Source organism: Equus przewalskii, chromosome 18 (assembly GCF_037783145.1).
Source record: "Equus przewalskii isolate Varuska chromosome 18, EquPr2, whole genome shotgun sequence".
Taxonomy (NCBI): Eukaryota; Metazoa; Chordata; class Mammalia; order Perissodactyla; family Equidae; genus Equus; species Equus przewalskii.
The window spans coordinates 41,206,937-41,226,077 of NC_091848.1; the positions used below are offsets into that span (position 1 = coordinate 41,206,937).

Genomic DNA, 19,141 nt, shown 5'->3' on the forward strand with positions numbered 1-19,141 from the left:
AAATTAAAATGATAAAATCGTACAAGGAATACCTATTATAAAAGCAAAACATGTGCTTTAAAAAAATATAGAATGGTATTAAGTGGAAACAGAAATAAATTTCCTGCTTCATTTCTCAAACCTCTCCCTCACCTCTACCACCCAAAGGTAACCACCTTCCAGAGTTTTTAATTCTTTTGCTAGTTAGCACTGTAATGATAAGCTCTGTGCTTATACCACTATTTCTTGATTTAGCTATTTCTTTCAGGGTCTGCTAACCCCATGCTATGAATGATGAGAAATACAGCTCATTGAGACTCTCTCTCCATTTCTTTCTCCCTTTGTGTGCCTTGTTTTTATTTCCCATTCTTCTTTTGGTTATTATTATAAATTACTTTTGACTTGCAGTTTATGCTTATGCAAATGTCATTTGCTACAGACTACAGAGGGATTAACGCAGAAGATAAACGAATCCAATATTTCTTTTTTTTATTTTTTATTTTTTTGAGAAAGATCAGCCCTGAGCTAACATCTGTGCCCATCTTCCTCAACTTTATATGTGGGACGCTTATCACAGCATGGCTAGACAAGCAGTGCCAAGTCCACACCTGGGATCCCAACCAGTGGACCCCGGGCTGCCGCAGCCGAATGCTCGGACTTAACTGCTGCTCCACTGGGCCGGCGGCTCCTAATCCAATATTTCTAATCCTGGTCTAGTCAAAGGAGAATGAAACGAGCATGAAGGCAAACTGGATTCTTCTTTCACACTGCATAACTTACTCAAATCATCTCACACTATAGTTTGCTTCAAATTTCATGCTACCTTTTGTTTTTTTTTAACAGTGTTTTTGGTTTCACTTGAAGTTTACAATTGCTTTTTTTAAATTGACATATACTTTTCTCACTACATCAATAAGGACTTCCAGATCTTAATTACATGATTTTTAATTTTATTTGTTTGTGAAGAGGTCATAACCACACCCACTATATGCTTAAAAAGGGACTAACAAATATACAGCAAAAAGTTGGTCTCCCTTTCACACTTGTCCCTCAGCCATTCCGTTCTTTTTTTTTTTTTCTTTTTTAAAGATTTTACTTTTCCCTTTTCTCCCCAAAGCCCCCCAGTATATAGTTGTGTATTCTTCATTGTGGGTCCTTCTAGTTGTGGCATGTGGGACACCGCCTCAGCGTGGCCTGATGAGCAGTGCCATGTCCGCACCCAGAATTCGAACCAACGAAACACTGGGCCGCCTGCAGCGGAGCGTGCAAACTTAACCACTCAGCCACGGGGCCAGCCCCAGCCATTCCGTTCTTTGCAGAAGCAACCACTCAGTAGTCTTTATGTATCCTTTTTGAGATATTTATACATTACAGGCATTCAAGCATATTCTTCTTTTTCTCCACACAGATGGTAGAACATCGTGTAGAACCTATTTTCTTTTTTTATTTAACAATATGCCCTGGAGATTCTTCTGTCTCTATCTCTAGCTCCATGACTGTTCCCTTCCTTTTTAATTGGCATAGTGTTCCATTATGTGGATTTGCCATAATTTACTTAACTGGATCCTGTTGGTGACAAGTGGTTAGTTCCTGATTTTGCTAAGACAAATGATGCTTCACTGAATATCCTTGTAGACACATATGCTTGAATATCTGTAGAATAAATATCTACGGAAGAATTGCTGGGTCAGGGCAATGTGCATTTTTTAAAGTTTGGTAATATTGCCAAATTATCTTCAATGGAAGTCATACTAATTCACACTCTCAGTAGCTGTGTAAAAGATTACCTGTTATCCCACAGACATGTGAATACAATTTTTTGTAAGCACTTTATATTTACTTATTTTTTCCCTTTTTTAAAAAATTTTTTTATTGAGTTCGTAATAGTTTACATCCATGTGAGATTGCAGTTGTACATTATTTCTTGTCTGTCACCATATAAGTGCTCCCCTTCACCCCCTGTACCCACCCCATACCCTCCTTCCCCTGGGAACCACTGAACTGTTGTTCTTGTCTGTGTGTTAGTTTATATTCCACATATGAGTGAAATCATCTTGTGTTTGTCTTTCTCAGTCTGGCTTATTTCACTTAGCATAATTCCCTCCAGGTCCATCCATGATATTGCAAATGGGATGAATTTGTCTTTTTTATGGCTGAGTGGTATTCCATTGTATACAAATACCACATCTTCTTTATCCTTTTATCAGTGGATGTGCACTTGGGTTGCTTCCATGTCTTGGCTATTGTGAATAGTGCTGCAATGAACACAGGGGTGCATAGCCTACTTTGGATTGTTGATTTCAAATTGTTTGGGTAGATACCCAGTAGTGGGATAGCTGGGTCAAATGGTAGTTCTATTTTTAGTTTTTTGAGGAATCTCCATACTCTTTTCCATAGTGGCTGCACCAGTTTGCATTCCTACCAGCAGTGTATGAGGGTTCCCTTTTCTCCACACCCTCTCCAATATTTGTTATTTTTAGTCTTAGTGATTATAGCCATTTTAACAGGCATAAGGTGGTATTTTAGTGTAGTTTCGATTTGCATTTCCCTGATGATAAGTGATGAACATCTTTTCATGTGTTTATTGGCCATCTGTATATCTTCTTTAGAAAAATGTCTGTTCATATCCTTTGCCCATTTTTTGACCAGGTTGTTTGTTTTTTTATTGTTCAGTTGTGTGAGTTCCTTATATATTATGGAGATTAACTCCTTGTCAGATATATGATTTGCAAATATTTTCTCCCACTTGGTGGGTTGTCTCTGTATTTTGATTCTAGTTTCTATTGCCTTGCAGAAGCTCTTTAGTCTGATGAACTCCCACTTGTTTATTTTTTATTTTGTTTCCCTTGTCTGAGAAGACGTGATATTTGAAAAGATCCTTTTTAGTTCGATGTCAAAGAGTGTACTACCTATATTGTCTTCCAGGAGTTTTATGGTTTCAGGACTTATCTTCAAGTCTTTGATCCATTTTGAGTTTATTTTTGTGTACAGCATGAGATAATGATCTACCTTCATTCTTTTGCACGTGGCTGTCCAGTTTTCCCAACATCATTTATTGAAGAGACTATCTTTTCTCCATTGTATGCTCTTGGCACATTTGTCGAAGATTAGCTGTCTGTAGATGTGTGGTTTTATTTCTGGTTTTTCAGTTCTGTTCTGTTGATCTGTGTACCTTTTTTTGTACCAGTACCACACTGTTTTGATCACTTTGGCTTTGTAGTACATTTTGAAGTCAGGGATTGTGTTACCACCAGCTTTGTTCTTTTTTCTCAGGATTGCCTTAGCAATTTGGGGTCTTTGGTTGCCTCATGTGAGTTTTAGGATTCTTTGCTCTATTTCTGTGAAGAATGCTATTGGGATTCTCATTGGGATTGCACTGAATCTGTAGATTGCTTTGGGTAGTGTGGACATTTTAACTATATTTATTCTTCCAATCCGTGAGCATGGAATCTCTTTCCATCTCTTTACGTCATTACCAATTTCTTTTAGTAATCCCTTATAGTTTTCATTGTATAAGTCCTTCACCTCCTTGGTTAAATTTATCCCTAGGTACTTTTTTTTTTTTTTGAGGAAGATTAGCTCTGAGCTAACTACTGCCAGTCCTCCTGTTTTTGCTGAGGAAGCCTGGCCCTGAGCTAACATCTGTGCCCATCTTCCTCTACTTTATATGCGGGATGCCTACCACAGCATGGCGTGCCAAGCAGTACTGTGTCTGCACCCAGGATTCGAACCAGCGAACCCCCAGCCGCTGAGAAGTGGAACGTGGGAATTTAACCGCTGTGCCACCGGGCCGGCCCCATATTCCTAGGCACTTTATTCTTTTAGTTGTGATTGCAAATGGAATTGTATTCTTGAATTTTCTTTGTGTAAGTTCGTTATTGGAGTATAGAAAAGCAACTGATTTTTTTAAGTTGATTTTGTACCCTGCAACTTTACTGTAGTTGTTAATTATTTCTATTAGTTTTCCGATGATTTCTTTGGGGTTTTCCATATATAAGATCATGTCATCTGCAAACAGCGAGAGTTTCACTTTTTCACTCCCTATTTGGATTCCTTTTATTCCTTTCTCTTGCCTAATTGCTCTGGCCAAAACTTCCAGCACTATGTTGAGTAAGAGTGGTGAGAGTGGGTATCCTTGTCTTGTTCCTGTTGTCAGGGGGATGACATTTAGTTTTTGTCCATTGACTATGATGTTGGCTGTGGGTTTGTCATATATGGCCTTTATTATGTTGAGGTAATTTCCTTCTATGCCCATTTTGTTAAGAGTTTTTTTTTTTAATCATAAATGGCTGTGGATCTTGTCAAATGCTTTCCCTGCATCTATTGAGATGATCATGTGGTTTTTATTCCTCAATTTGTTGATGTGGTGTATCATGTTGATTGATTTGCAGATGTTGAACCATCCCTGTGTCCCTGGTATGAATCCCACTTGATCATGATGTATGATCTTTTTGATGTATTACTGAATTTGGGTTGCCAATATTTTGTTGAGGATTTTTGTATCTATGTTCATCAGCAATATTTTCCTGTAGTTTTCCTTTTTCGTGCTGTCCTTGTCAGGCTTTGGTATCAGAGTGACGTTGGCCTCGTAGAATGTGTTAGGAAGTGTTCCATCCTCCCTATTTTTTTGGAATAGCTTGAGAAGGATAGGTATTAAATCCTCTCTGAAAGTTTGGTAGAATTCCCTGGGAAAGCCATCTGGTCCTGGGCTTTTATTCTTTGGGATGTTTTTGATTACTGTTTTGATCTCTTTCCTTGTGATTGGTCTATTCAGATTGTCTGTTTCTTCTTGATTCAGCTTTGGGAGGCTGTAACACTCTAAGAATTTATCCATTTCCTCTAGATAATCCATTTTGTTGGCATGTAGTTTTTCTAGTATTTTCTTATAATCCATTGTATTTCTGTGGAGTCTGTTATTTCTCCTCTTCCATTCCTGATTTTGTTTATCTGAGCTTTGTCTCTTTTTTCTTTGTAAGTCTGGCTAGGGGTTTGTCAATTTCATTTATCTTCTGAAAGAACCAGCTCTTTGTTTCCTTGATCCTTTCTACAGCCTTTTTTGTTTCAATAGCATTTATTTCTACTCTGATTTTTATTATTTCTCTCCTTCTGCTGATTTTAGGCTTTGTTTTTTCTTCTTTTTCTAATTCAGTTAGGTGTAATTTGAGATTGCTTATTTGGCATTTTTCTTGTTTGTTAAGATATGCCTGTACTGCGATGAATTTCTCTCTTAATACGGCTTTTGCTGCATCCCTTATGAGTTGGTATGGTATGATATCATTTTCATTTGTCTCCAGATATTTTTTGATTTCTCCTTTAATTTCTTCAATGATCCATTGCTTGTTCAATAGCATTTTGTTTAGTTTCCACATCTTTATCCCTTTCTCAGCTTTTTTCTTGTAATAAATTTCTAGCTTTATAGCATTATGATTGAAAAAGCTGCTTGTTATTTCAATCTTCTTAAATTTATAGAGGCTTGCCTTGTTTCCCAACATAAGGTCTATCCTTGAGAATGTTCCGTGCTCACTTGAGAAGAATGTGTATTCTGCTGTTTTTGGATGGAGTGTTCTATATATGTCTAGTAAGTCCAACTGGTCTAGTTTTTCATTTAATTCCACAGTTTCCTTGTTGATTTTCTGTCTGGATGATCTACCCATTGATGTGAGTTGAGTGTTGAGGTTCCCTACTATTATTGTGTTATTATTAACATCTTCTTTTAGGTTTGTTAATATTTGCTTTATGAACTTTGGTGCTCCTGTGTTGTGTGCATAGATATTTATAAGCATTATTTCTTCTTGATGCAGTGTCCCTTTGATCATTACATACCACCCCTCTTTTTCTCGCTTTACCTGTCTTATCTTGAAGTCTACTTTGATATAAGTATTGTGACACCTGCTTTCTTTTGTTTAGCTTGGAGTATCGTCTTCCACCCCTTCATTCTGAGCCTGTGTTTGTCATTGGAGCTAAGATGTGTTTCCTGGAGGCAGAAAATTGTTGGGTCTTATTCTTTAACCCATCTCACCACTCTGTGTCTTTTTTTTACTGGAGATTCAATCCCTTTACATTGAGGGTGATTATTGATGTATGAGGGCTTAAAGTTGTCATTTTATCACTCGTTTTCTGGTTTTCCTGCATTTCCTTTGTTTCTCATCCTGTGTGTTTTGGTCTACCCCTTGAATTAGGTAGTTTTTTATGATATGTTTCTTTATTTTCTCCTTATTTATTCTTTGTGTCTCTGTTCTGCTTTTTGTTTAGTGGTTACCATGAGGTTTATATTCAGAATCTCGTGTATAAGGTAGTCCATTTTCTGATGGCCTCTTATTTCCTTAGTCTAAACTGATTCAGTCCCTTTCCTCCTCCCCTCCTAAGTTGTTTTTCTCATATCTTATTCCAACTTGTGTTGTAAGTTTGTGGTTAAAATGACAGGATTATCTTTATTTTTGGTGTTTTCCTTCCCTTTAGTCTAATGCTAGAGTTGAATATTTGCTATCCTATTCTGATTCTGTCTATCTGTTTGTCTCCTTACTCGGTGTTTTGTGACTCCTTTCTCCCACTTTTTTTTTTCACGTATGAGGGCCTTCTTGAGGATTTCTTGTGGAGGGGGGTGGTCTTGTGGCTACAAAGTCCCTTAGATTTTGTTTGTCTGGGAGTTTTAATTTCTCCCTCATAGCTGAAGGATATTTTTGCTGGATAGAGTATTCTTGGCTGAATATTTTTGTCTTTTAAAGATTTGAATATGTCATTCCATTCTCTCCTAGCTTGTACAGTTCCTGCAGAGAAATCCACTGAAAGCCTGATAGGGGTTCCTTTGTAGGTTATGTTCTTCTGTGTTGCTGCACTTAGTATTCTTTCTTTGTCATTCATTTTTGCCAGTTTTACTACTATATGCCTTGCAATAGGTCTTTCTATATTGACAACTCTAGGAGATCTGGAAGCCTCTTCCACACAGATTTCCTTCTCTTTCCCTAGATTTGGGGAGGTCTCTGCTATTACTTCTTTGAGCACACTTTCTCCTTCTCTTCTCTTTCTTGAATACCTATAATTCATATGTTGCATTTCCTCATTGAGTCAGATATTTCTTGGAGACTTTCTCCATTTCTTTTTAGTCTTAGTTCTTGCTCCTTCTTTGTCTGGAGCATTTCAACATGTCTATCTTCAATTATGCTAATATGCTCCTCTAAGATGTCCACTCGGGCGTTCAGGGAATCTGTATTTTGTTTTATCTCTTCCATTGTGTCTTTCACCTCTAATATTTCTGATTGATTCTTCTTTATAGTGTCAATCGTTTTTGTGAAGTAGCTCCTGAACTTGTTGAATTATTTCTCTAGGTTCTCTTTTACCTTGTTGAGTTTTTTGATGAGCTATTTTGAATTCATTGTCATTTAGCTTACATATTTCTGTGTCCTCAGGCCTGAATTCTGGGTGTTTGTCATTTTCTCTCTGGTCTGGAAATTTGACGTAGTGTCTGATGTTAGAGGAGGTAGGTTGGATTTTTCGCATTCTGATATTATTTGGTTGCAGTTACTGCCTATCGCCACTAGGTGGGGGTTGAGAGTTGCATATTCTGAGCCCTCCACCTTCAGCTGAGATCCCAGGCAGTGGAGAGGCTGGGGGCAGATGGGGGGGGGCACGGGGCACTTTCTCCTGTGTGCTCTCTGGGCTTTCTTGATCAGCTCTCACTATCTGGTCTCCTGGGGTCTTGGCTTGATGAGGTCAAGCCCCACGAAAGCTCTCACCCCGTTAGAGAGCTTCCCTCTAGGCTTCAAGGGCCCTAGGGAGTCCTTGGTGATTCCGCGAATGAGCGTCCCCTCCCCTGTTCCTTCTCTTATGGATCCTCCTGTGGTTGCAACTGCAGTCTTTAGGGGAGACATTTTATAGATTTAGGTTTTACATTTAGGTCTATGGTTCATTTTGAATTAATTTTTGTCCATGGTGTGAGGTGAGGTGTGTGTATTTTAAAGGAATATCTAGTTGTTCAAGCACTATTTATTGAAAAGGCCATCCTTTCTCTACTACATTGTATTTGTGCCTTTGTCAAAAATCCATATGCATGGCTTCATTTCTGGAATCTTTATTATGTTTCTTTCATCTATTTGTCTATCTTTATGCCTATACCACACTGTTTTACTTACGGTAACTATATAATAATTCTTGAAATCAGGTAATGTTTTTCTTTTTCAAGGTTATTTTTAGGAATTCTAGGTCTTTTGCATTTACATATGATTTTTATAACCAGTTTGCCAATTTCTGAAGAAAAGCAACCTGCTAGGATTTTGACTGGAAATGCAATGAATCTACAGATCAATTTGAGGGGAATTGACATTTTGACAATATTGAGTCTTCTGACTCATAAACAAAGTATATCTCTCTATTCACTTATGTCTCTTGAATTTCTCTCAGCAATGTTTTGTCATTTTCAGTGTAAGACCTTTCACATCCTTTGTCAGATTTATCTCTAAGTCTTTCATAGTTTTTAATGCTATTGTGAGTGGTATTTTAAATTTTTAATTTTCAATTCTTCATTGCTAATATATAGAAATTCAATTCATTTTTGTATATTGATCTTGTATCTTGCAACCTCATTAAATTCATTTATTAGTTTTAGTAGCATTTTTGTGTATTCCATTAGTATTTCTATAATCATGTCATCTATGACTAATGACAGTTTTTATTTTTTCCTTCCAATCTAGATTCCTTTTATTTCTTTTTTAGAAATATGATTTCATATGGTTTTTCTTTTTTGTTTGCTAATATGATGAATTATGTTGATTGATATTTGAATGTTAAACCAACTCTTCATTCCTGGGATGAATCCCACTTGGTCATGATGAATTATCTTTTCTTATATTGTTGAATTTGATTGTTAAAATTACACTTAGAGATTTTGTATCTACATACAGTTGAATAGAAGTGGTGAGAGAAGACATTCCCGTCTTTTTCCTGATCTTAGTGGGAAAGCACTCAGTCTTCTACCACTGAATATGTTAGCTGTACATTTTATGTAAGTATTATTTCCTCTGCCTAGTGAATTCTCACTAGCTATCTAAGCCTGGAGTTTTCTGTGTGGGAAGGCTTTTAACTACAATTTCAATTTCTTTAGCAGATATAGGGCTATTTAGGTTATCTATTTCTTCTTGAGTGAGTTGTGGTAATTTATGTCTTTCAAGGAATTTGTCCATTTTCTCTAAGTTGTGAAATTTTTTGACATAAAATTATTCACAATAATCTCATTGTTCTTTTAATATCTGAAGAATCTGTGGTAATGTCACCCCTCTAATTCCTGATATTGGTAATTTGTATCTTTTATCTTTTTTCCTGATTAGTCTAGCTAAAGCTTAATCCATATTATTGATCTTGTCAGAGAACCAGTCTTTTTAAAAATTTGATTCCCTCTATTGTTTTCTTCTTTTCTATTTCATTGATTCCTGCCTTGATGTTTATTACTTCCTGACTTCTGCTTACTGTATATTTAACTTTGCTCTTCCTTTTCTAGTTTTGTAAGGTAGAAGCTGAGATTGATTTGAGATCTTTCTCCTTTTCTAATATAGACATTTAGTGCTGTGAGTTTTCCCTTAAGTACTGTGTTAATGACATTTACAAAGATATGTTGTGTTTTCATTTTCATTCAGTTCAAAAGACTTTTCAATTTCTCTTTTGATTTCTTCTTTGATCTCCCAGTTATTTAGAAGGGTGTTGTTTAGTTTTCAAATAGTTGGGAATATTCCAAGGATCTTTCAGTTATCGATATTTAATTTAATTCCTCTGTGTTCAGACCACATACTTTGTATGACTTGAATCCTATTGAATTTTAGTGAGTCTTTTTTTATGACCTAGAATAGTTCTCTATGCACTTGAGAAAAATGTGCATTCTACTATTGTTGAGTAGAGTGTTCTGTAAATGTCAATCAGGTCAAGTAGTTAATAGTGTTGCTCAAACCTTCTATATCTTTACCGTGTTTTTGCATACTTGGTCTAGCAATTATTGAGAGAGGAGTGTTGAAATCTCTGACTATAATTGTGGATTTATCTATTTCTTTGGGCAGTTCTGTCAATTTTTACTTCATATATTTTGAAGCATGGTTATTAGGTTCACAAATGTTTAGGACTTTTTTCTCTTGATAAATTGATCCCTTTATCCTTTTAATGTTAAAATTACCTTCTTTTTCCCTTGTAATATTCTTTGCTCTGAAATTTTTTTTTTCTGATTTTAAAGTAGCTAATCTTGTTTTCTTTTGACTAGTGGTAGCATGGTATATCTCTTTCCATCCTTTTACTTTTAACCTATTTGTTGTATTATTTTTATATTTAAAGTGCGCTTTTTGTAGGCAACATATAGTTGGGTCTTGCTTTTTATCCAGTCTGACAATCTCTGCCTTTTAATCAGTGAGTTTGTTCCATTTACATTTAATATGATTATTAATGTGGTTAGGTTTGAGTATATCATCTTGCTATTTGTTTTCTACTTGTCCCATTCGTTTTCTATTTTTTCCCTTTTCCTGTTTTTCTACCTTCTTTTGAACTAATTGAATTTCATTTTTGATTTGATCTCCTTTGTTTCCTTATTAGTTATAATTCTTTATTTTAATGATTGCTTCAGAGTTTATAGTATACATATTTATCTACCATGTGTACCTTAAATTGATATTATACCACTTCATGTGTAGTGTAAGAACCTTACGATAGCATACTTTCTTTTATCCCCTTCTGGTCTACACACTATTGTTGTCATGCATTTTATTTTTCATCTCTAGAAGTTCACTTTGGGCCTTTCTTCATATCTTTCATGTCTCTAACTTTTTTTTTCTAAAGATTGACCCTGAGCTAATGTCTGTTGCCAATCTTCCTCTTTTCTTTTTCTTTTTTTCTTCTCCCCAAAGCCCCCCAGTACATAGTTGTATATTCTAGTTGTAGGTCCTTCTAGTTCTGCTGTGTGGGACGCCACCTCAGCATGGCCTGATGAGCGGTGCCAGGTCTGCACCCAGGATTCAAATCAGTGAAAGCCTGGGCTGCCGAAGTGGAGTGCATGAACCCAAACACTCGGCCACAGGGCTGACTCAAAACTTTTCTTTTTGGTGAGGAACACTGACCCCGAGCTAACATCTGTTGTCAATCTTTCTCTTTTTTTTTCTCCCCAAAGCCCCAGTACAGAGTTGTATATCCTAGTTCTACGTCCTTCTAGTTCGTCTATGTGGGGTGCCACCACAGCACGGCTTGATGAGTGGTGTGTAGGTCTACACCAAGGATCCAAACTGGTGAAGCCTGGGCTGCTGAAGTGGAGTGTGTGAACTTAACCACTATGCCACCAGGCTGGCCCCTAACCTTTTGAATATATGGCCTATAGTTATAATAGCTGTCTTGATGTTCTCCTCTGTTAATTCTAACATCTATGCCAGTTCTGGGCCACTTTTGACTCATTATTCTTCTCCCTATCAGTTGTGTTTTCCTGCCTCTTTGCGTATCTGGTAATCTTTGTTTGGATGCCAGACATAGTGAATTTTACCTTACTGGGTGCTAGATATTTTTTAAGCTCTATAAATCTTCTTGAACCAATTCTGGGAGACACAGTCCAGAATAAGTGACAGGAACTGTTCCCTCTAATCCTTACAGATGGTTCTTTCTCTGGCCAGGACACCTTCCTTACATGCATGAACTGATCAGGAATACTTGAGGAGGATTTTCTGTAGATCTCAAGTATTCTCTCTTGGTGCATCTGTCTTTTCTCTGTTATTCTGTCCTGTGAACTCTAGCTGCTTTAGTGCCCCTGACCCGTAGGGTCTGCCTCTTCAATTCAGGGAGACTGCCAGGCTCTGTCTCAGTTTTCCCTCCCCCTGCCGTGGCTTGTAGACTCTCTCAAGGTGGTAAACTGAGGCAGTTGTAGGACTCACCTTGTTTGTTTCCTCTCAGAGATCACTGACCTTTGTTACCCAATATGAAGTATCTTGGAAACTTTCATTTTATATATTTTGTCTGGTTGTTTTTTAGATGCTCTGCTCTGTTGTTTAAGCCATCCACTCTGTGGTATTTTGTTATGGCAGAGCAGAAGGGGAAGCAGAAACTGCCTGTTAAAGGCTGGGCTCAGAATTGGCATAGCTTCCCTTCCACTCTACTCCATTTGTCAAAGCAGTCACAGGCCAGCCCTAATTTCCAGGAAAGGGAAATATATCCCCATTTCTCAGTGAGAGGAAGGTCAAAGAATTTGAGGCTATTTTTTTAATCTACCACACTGTACAAATTCATTTCCGATTTACTCAATAATACACTTTGTAGTAATTTTTTTCCCAATCCAGGAATTTAGGTGTCAAATCTCCTTAGTCTCCTTTAATCTGAAATAGTTTCTTATCTTTCCTTGTGTTTCATGACATTGAAATTTTTGAAGTGCTCAGGCCAGTTGTTTTGTAGAACATCCCTTAATTTGTGTTTGTGTGTTTCCTCAAGATTTTATGTCTTTTTGGCAGGAACACCATAAAGGTGAGCTCGTGTCCTCAGAGCATCACCGCATGTGCGACATCAATTTGTGTTACTGGTGAAATTAACTTTGAGTACTTGGTTAAGGCGGTATCTGTCAGACTTCTCCAACCGAAAGGTACTCTAGCTCCTTTGTAATTGGTAAGTAACCTCTAGGGACATCTTTTTTTTTCTTTAAAAATTTCAAAACGAGCTCTTCCGTATTCTGTGTCAGACAATTCCAATATCTGATATTTTTGGGGATCTAAATCTGTTGGTGTTAGTTTTGCTGTCATTTCTGTGCGGCCTCCCGTGCTTGGTGATTTTCTTTTGAAATTGTGAATTTCTATTTGTTTGAATCCTATGGGACTAAATAGGGGGTCCGTCCTACAGAGCGGGTTCCCATTGCTTTGTAATAATATGTTTGAAGAAATTAGGATTTCTCACAATTTATTCAGTTCATATTCTCAATAGTCCTAAGAAATGGGAAAGCCAGTTAATCTGGTACTTATGCAGCTGAGAAAGCTGAAACCTGTCAGGGGGATATAAGGTAAGATTAGTGACCTCTAAAGCCTCAGTTTCCTCCTCCATAAAATGGGAAGGTTCGTATCTTGTTCTCAACTTTTTGTGAGCATTTACGAGGGCGGGATTTGGGGGACGCGCGGCACCCGGCGCAGTATTGGCACAAGGCTTTGCTGACCTCCTAGAGGGTAAGCCGTCCTTCCCTCTCCGGGCTCCTCCCAGCGCCGGCGGGGTAAGGGGTCCGTCCGGGCGGGGGCGGAGCGCCAGGCTTGCGAGAACGCGCAGACCCGCCCCCGGCGCGCGGCCGCGGCCACTCGCGGGGCGGGCGGGCGGGGCCGGCCCTCGGGAGCCTCCTCCGGGCGGCGGGAGGGGTGTCCCCTTCTCCCTGCGCTGCTCGCCTCGCCGCGGCCGCGTCGGGTGAGTGCGCCGGGCCCTGGGGCCGCCGAGTCCGTGCGGGGGGCGGCGGCGGGCGCCGGGGGGGCCTCGCCGGGCGGCGGGCCGGGGCGGGGCCCGGGCCGGGGCCGAGCGCGCGCGGGGCGGCGCAGCTCGAGCGGCGGGGCGAGCGGGGCCTGCGGAGGCCGAGCCCGGAGGGAGGGACCGTACGGCTTCGGTGCGGGCAACACCGCGGCGCTCCCGCTGCCGCCGGCGGGGGAACCGGGCGAGATGCGGCCAGGTAGGCAGGGCTGCAGGGGTCGCCCCCGAGGCCTCGCTCACGGCGTTGGGGTCGCCCCCCAGCAGCGCTCTCCGCGCGGGCGCGTCAACGTGAAAAAGCCCTTCTGCTTTGGAGCCCTCTTTCCACAGGGTTTCTACTAGGAAACCGCTCAGCTGGGCCCTGCAGGGGCCGACGAATGGTGAAAGTCACCTGGCTTTTAAGGTATTTCAGAGACACCTACCCGTAGTCCCGCTCCTCATCCAACCGGTATCTGTCGATCGTTGTCTGTCGGTGTTCGGTCTTGCATTAGGTGAGGCGTAACTCTAGTTTGAAAAAGATAGAAAAGTCCAGGAGGATTGGGACTGAGAAAAGGCCTTGGGGTGGTAGCCTTGGGAGCAGTGGGCGTGCGCCAGGTTGCACAGTGTTCAAGGGTGGGTGAGGGCTGTGGACGGGGAGCCGGCCGGGGCACAGGGCGACCTCTCTAGCCGTTTGGTGATGAAAAGGAGGAGGAAGAAGATAGAAATTTGAGGGTTGAGGAGAGGCTTGTTGTTTTTATTTTGTAATTCCTGAATTTTTTAGAGAAAGGACAGTAACGTAGTGGGGATGCAAGAAAGTCAAGGAATCTTGGATAGGGATGAATAGGATTCAGGGTCCAGGCTGGGAAATTGGGCCTAAAAAGTGGAGTGGAGGGCTATCCTAGCCACCTGGGCTGAGTGGGAGTGCTGGAATGTGTCTCTAGGGTAAGGAGATAATGATTGGCCCATAGTTTATCTTTTAGGAATTTTATCTTCTAGAACAGGGCTGGCCTTTAAGCCCAATGAAATTGCAAAGATTTTCATGTACCCGTCTGTATGCATTTTTGAGAGAGAAGATCTGTGCTTTGATGAGATTCAAAACATCTGTGAAAGAGAAGCACTCAACTGTTTGACTATATTATCTTGGCGGGGAGTGTGATAAAACTAGCTGTTATTATATTTTATATGCCACTTGTTAGGATAGGTATTTACTATCTGTCTTAAACTGAGCTAATGATAATGTGTTTTTTTCCCCAGAGATGTGTGCAAATGATTTGAGAACTCTCTCTTTGAAGATCTTTTATTCTTAGTGGGAACATCCAACCCAAGGCAGTGGGGGTTTTCTTTTTTTTTTTTTAAAGCCATCAATGAACAATGGTTTCTCAAACCCACCTCCGTTCCTGTTGAAAATATGGATTCCTTGGCCTCACCTTGGGCCTTTGAAATAAAAATCTCTGAGGGTGGAGCCTGGAATAGGAATTTCAAATAGAGACCACAGGATTCTCGGTGTTGAATGTCGTTGACCACCTCTGAGGGTTTTCTTTGAGATTTGGGCTCGTTGGGGCCTCCTTAGAATAGATTCCTTAGAGGTTATATCAATGAATTGTTGCCAGGCTTCTGTAATCAAAAGTTATAATCCCTGTTTATTGTGTCCACTCTAAATTTTAATATATTTTAAAGGAAATGACATTGTTTCTGATCATAAAAGCCCCGTTTTAGAAAAGTTAGAAGATACCAAAGAAATGAAATGTCACTAATCTTATAATTAGGAGACAACCACTGGTGATTCTTTGTGGCATTTTATATGTGAAAGACATTCACACCACAGATGTATAGCACAATTGGGATTGTATTCTACGTACATTTTTATATTCTGGGTTTTTTTCACTTAGCTATCGTGAGCACTTTCTCATATAGTTATCTATCTATTTATTTTTTTTATTTTTATTTTTTGAGAAAGATTAGCCCTGAGCTAACATCTGCTGCCAGTCCTCCTCTTTTTGCTGAGGAAGACTGGCCCTGAGCTAACATCTGTGCCCATCTTCCTCTACTTTATATTTGGGACGCCTGCCACAGCATGGTTTGCAAGTGGTGCCATGTCCACACCTGGGATCCAAACCAGCGAACCCTGGGCTGCTGAAGCGGAACGTGTGAACTTAACCGCTGAGCCACCGGGCCATCCCCTACTTAAGTTTATTTTTGAAGTATAATTGACATACAATATCCTATTAGCTTCAGGTTGTATATCATAGTGATGCAATATTTGGGTACCACTAGGAAATGATCACTACAATATGTCTAGTTACCATCTGTCACCATACAAAGTTATTACAGTATTATTGACTGTATTCCGTACGCTGTACATGACATCCTCATGACTTATTAATTTTATAAGTGGAAGATTGTGCCTCTTAATCCCTTTCACGTATTCCGACCAACCCCCAACCCCTCCCCACTCTGGTGACCACCAGTTTGTTTCCTGTATCTATGAGTCAGTTTCTACTTTGTTTGCTCGTTTGTTTTGTTTTTTAGATTCCACATGTAAGTGGAATCATATGGTACCTGTCTTTCTCTGTCTGACTTATTTCACTTAGTGTAATACCCTGTAGGTCCATCTATGTTGTTGCAAGTGGCAAGATTTCATTCTTTTTTTATGGTTGAGTATGTTGTTAAGGGTTTTTTTTGTTTTTTTGAGGAAGATTAGCACTGAGCTAATATCTGCCACCAATCCTCCTCTTTTTGCTGAGGAAGACTGGCCCTGAGCTAACATCCATGCCCATCTTCTTCTACTTTATGTGTCGGACACCTCCCACAGCATGGCTTGATAGGCGACGGGTAGGTCTGCGCCCTGTATCGGGACTGGTGAACTCTGGCTGCTGAAGCGGAGCATGAGAACTTGCCTGCTGCACCACCAGGCTGGTCCCTGTAGTTAAGTTTTTTAAATACCATTTTAATGAAAGCATATGTTCATCATATGGAGGTACTGTAATTAATTAAATCAACTCCCTATTGTTAACATTTTGATTTTTTTCAATTTTTGGTTATTTCAGTAATGTTGGTCTGAGTATCATGATTGATCTCTCTGATTATTTCCTTAGAGTAAATTCTAAATGATGGAATCAAAAGCCATTCAGATGCGTTTTTAAAATCTCATTTTCACATATCTTCTTATTGCTTTTCCTCACCAGAAGGAAAATTAAGGTTTCTGAAGGATCTGTTGCATTCCACGTCCTCTCTCTTATTTCAGAGGTTCTCAAACTTTAATGTGTGTAAGAGTCACCTGGGGAGCTTGTTAAAAATTCATTTTCCTGAGTCCCAGGCGCAGCCGTTCTGACCTGTCAGCTCTGGAGTAGGGCCAGTCTGCAACTTTAACAGATGCCCATCTGTGTTTGATATTGGTGCTCTTGGAACCACACTTTGAAAAATGCTTTTTAAATAAATAGCAAAACCCACTCGGAAATTTAGGTCACTTGCCCAAAGCCATTCATACATCTGGTAACGAGATTTGAACTCAGCTGTGGGTGACTTCAGAGCCCCTGTTTTTTATGTTACCTCAGACCTCGTCAAACCTTCTCATTGATGTGCCCCTCATGACTGCAGCAAGGGAACCCCGACTGACCCTACTGCAGGGTTCCCTGGCCTAGCTGAAAATGACGTAAGTACACAGCAAACCTCCATTAAGATCCCCCATCAGAAATTCTTGTGAGTTCTGTTATGCTGCGTCACATAGACTATATAAAACAATGCCTGTCCTTTGCTATTGAAATTTACTGCATGTTTCCTGATGATTTCATGACAGCTCTTGCTGTAAGATGGGTGACATAGCACCACCTTTTGCCCAGAGGCAGGGACCCTGCTCCAGAGTGTGCTGTGGGTGTGGGGGTGGGGGGAAGGGGCACTCTAAACAGCAGCTCCTCTTGGAGTCAGGAAAGAGGGGCAGAATGGGGTGGGCATGACCAAGAGAAAATGCCGTTGATTAGAGTTGGGGCCCCTACAGTTAGGAACGTGTTGATGTTAATCAAGCAAAGGGAGCTGGCGGGGGTGAGCCTTTTTCCATTTTTAATCTCTTCCCCAAATGGAATTTTATACCCATTAAATTTTTTCCTGTCTTTATTAATCTTTATTTTTCTTTCTTTTTTCCCCCATCTCATCCCTTTTGGTAGTAGCCCGGGATTATGATGTGACCTTATGTATTTCAACTAGTATGTCCTAGAAAGTCATTCATTATTTATCAAATTCAGCACCTTCTATGTCAGGTCAGTTTGAAGCACTAGGAATACAAAAAACAGTGATTCTTTTTGAGAATTGTTAGTTTTATTCCCATATGTTGGCTTTGGTTTTATTCAGTCTCCAACTTTTTAAATTTAAATTTTTAATTAACTTTAGACTTAGAGAAAAGTTGCAAAAATGGTACAGAGAATTCACTCAGCTTCCTCAGATGTTGGCCCCTTACATAACCATGGTTCAGTTATCAGTGCTATTAACTAAACCACAGACTTTATGGGAATTTCATCAGTTTTCCTGCTAATGATTTTTTTTCCTGTTCCTGTATTCTATTCAAGATTCTACACTGCATTTAGTTATTTCTTAGGTCTCCTCTAGTCCAAAATAGTTCCTCAGCTTTTCCTTGTCTTTCATTATTTTGACCTCTTTGAAGAGTACTGATTAGTTATTTTGTAGAATGAATTTATCTGATGTTTTCTCATGCCTGTAATGAAGTTATGCGTCTTTGGCAGGAACACCAATCACAGAAGTGGCATTGTGTCCTTCTCAGTGCAATGCATCACTGCTTCTTGAGGTGGATAGGTCTTACTACTGGTGATATGCACCTTGATCACTTTGTTAAGGCAATATCTGCTGGGTTTCTCCGCTAGAAAGTTACTGTCTTTTCGTTTGTAGCTAATAATTATCTTGGGGTATATACTTTTGAGACTATAAACTCTGTTTATCCTCACATTTTCACCCACTAATGTTAGCACTCATTGATGGATCTTGTCTGCAGTAATTATTGCAGTAATATTTGCCTAACACTAATTTTTTCCATCTCTTTCTTCCTTATTAATTGAATGTTTACTCTGAGAAAGAGCTGCCCTTTCTCTCCCATTTATTTGATCATTTATATCAGTATGGACTCATGGATATTCATTTTATTTACTGGGTTAAAATACAATGCCATCACTGTTTTCTTGCTCAAATGCATCCAGTTTTGGCCACTAGGAGCTCAGTCTTTGAGTTTAAATGACTTGTAGATGTAAGTGGCTGTCATCATTTCTGTCCCACCCTTGCCCCCCACCCAGGGAACCATTGGTTCTTTAGAGTCCGGGCAGTGATCTCTTAGAAGTCAGGTAAAGGAGCTGTAATTGGGAGAATGAATACCAGAGGCCCAAGGAAGGTAGGCCAACATGTGTGCAAACAGTCAGCTCTCAGGAACTCTGCAGGAGTAAAAGGAGCAGCAAAATACCAGCCTTTCTACTGGTGCTGCCCCAGGGAGGCCCAAGGGAGTAGGACCACATGCCTGGGGCCACATCATGCCCACTGTGAGATGCCGTACGAGATCACCAGATGGCTTTAGAGATGTTGGAATGTTGATTTTGGTGCTCTTGGCTGCTGAATGAAGACCACACCCTTTCTCCCTGGTGTCTAGCGCTTAGTAAATAATTATGGAGTAACACCTGGTGTTCTCCCCCGACCCCGACGTGGTGATGCAAAAATGTATATGTGTAGAGATTCTCCAAGAATGATACTTGCATTC

The 19,141-nt window shown here is 39.8% G+C and overlaps 1 protein-coding gene across 6 annotated transcripts in view; it reads left to right on the plus strand.

Moving 5' to 3' along the window:
• Window positions 1-19,141, plus strand: part of B4GALT4 (beta-1,4-galactosyltransferase 4) — a 53,479-nt gene that overhangs the window by 12,388 nt on the left and 21,950 nt on the right. The window contains exons 1-3 of one of the 6 annotated variants that reach the window (XM_070583843.1): window positions 13,245-13,359; window positions 13,744-13,816; window positions 16,947-17,044. The exons of 1 other annotated variant lie outside the window; for it this stretch is intronic. The gene's annotated coding sequence lies outside the window, so the exon portion shown is untranslated. Of the gene's footprint in view, window positions 1-13,237; window positions 13,360-13,447; window positions 13,616-13,743; window positions 13,817-16,946; window positions 17,045-19,141 lie in introns of those variants that run through there. 4 more of the 6 variants (XM_070583845.1, XM_070583844.1, XM_070583841.1 and 1 more) reach the window with 4 other exon arrangements.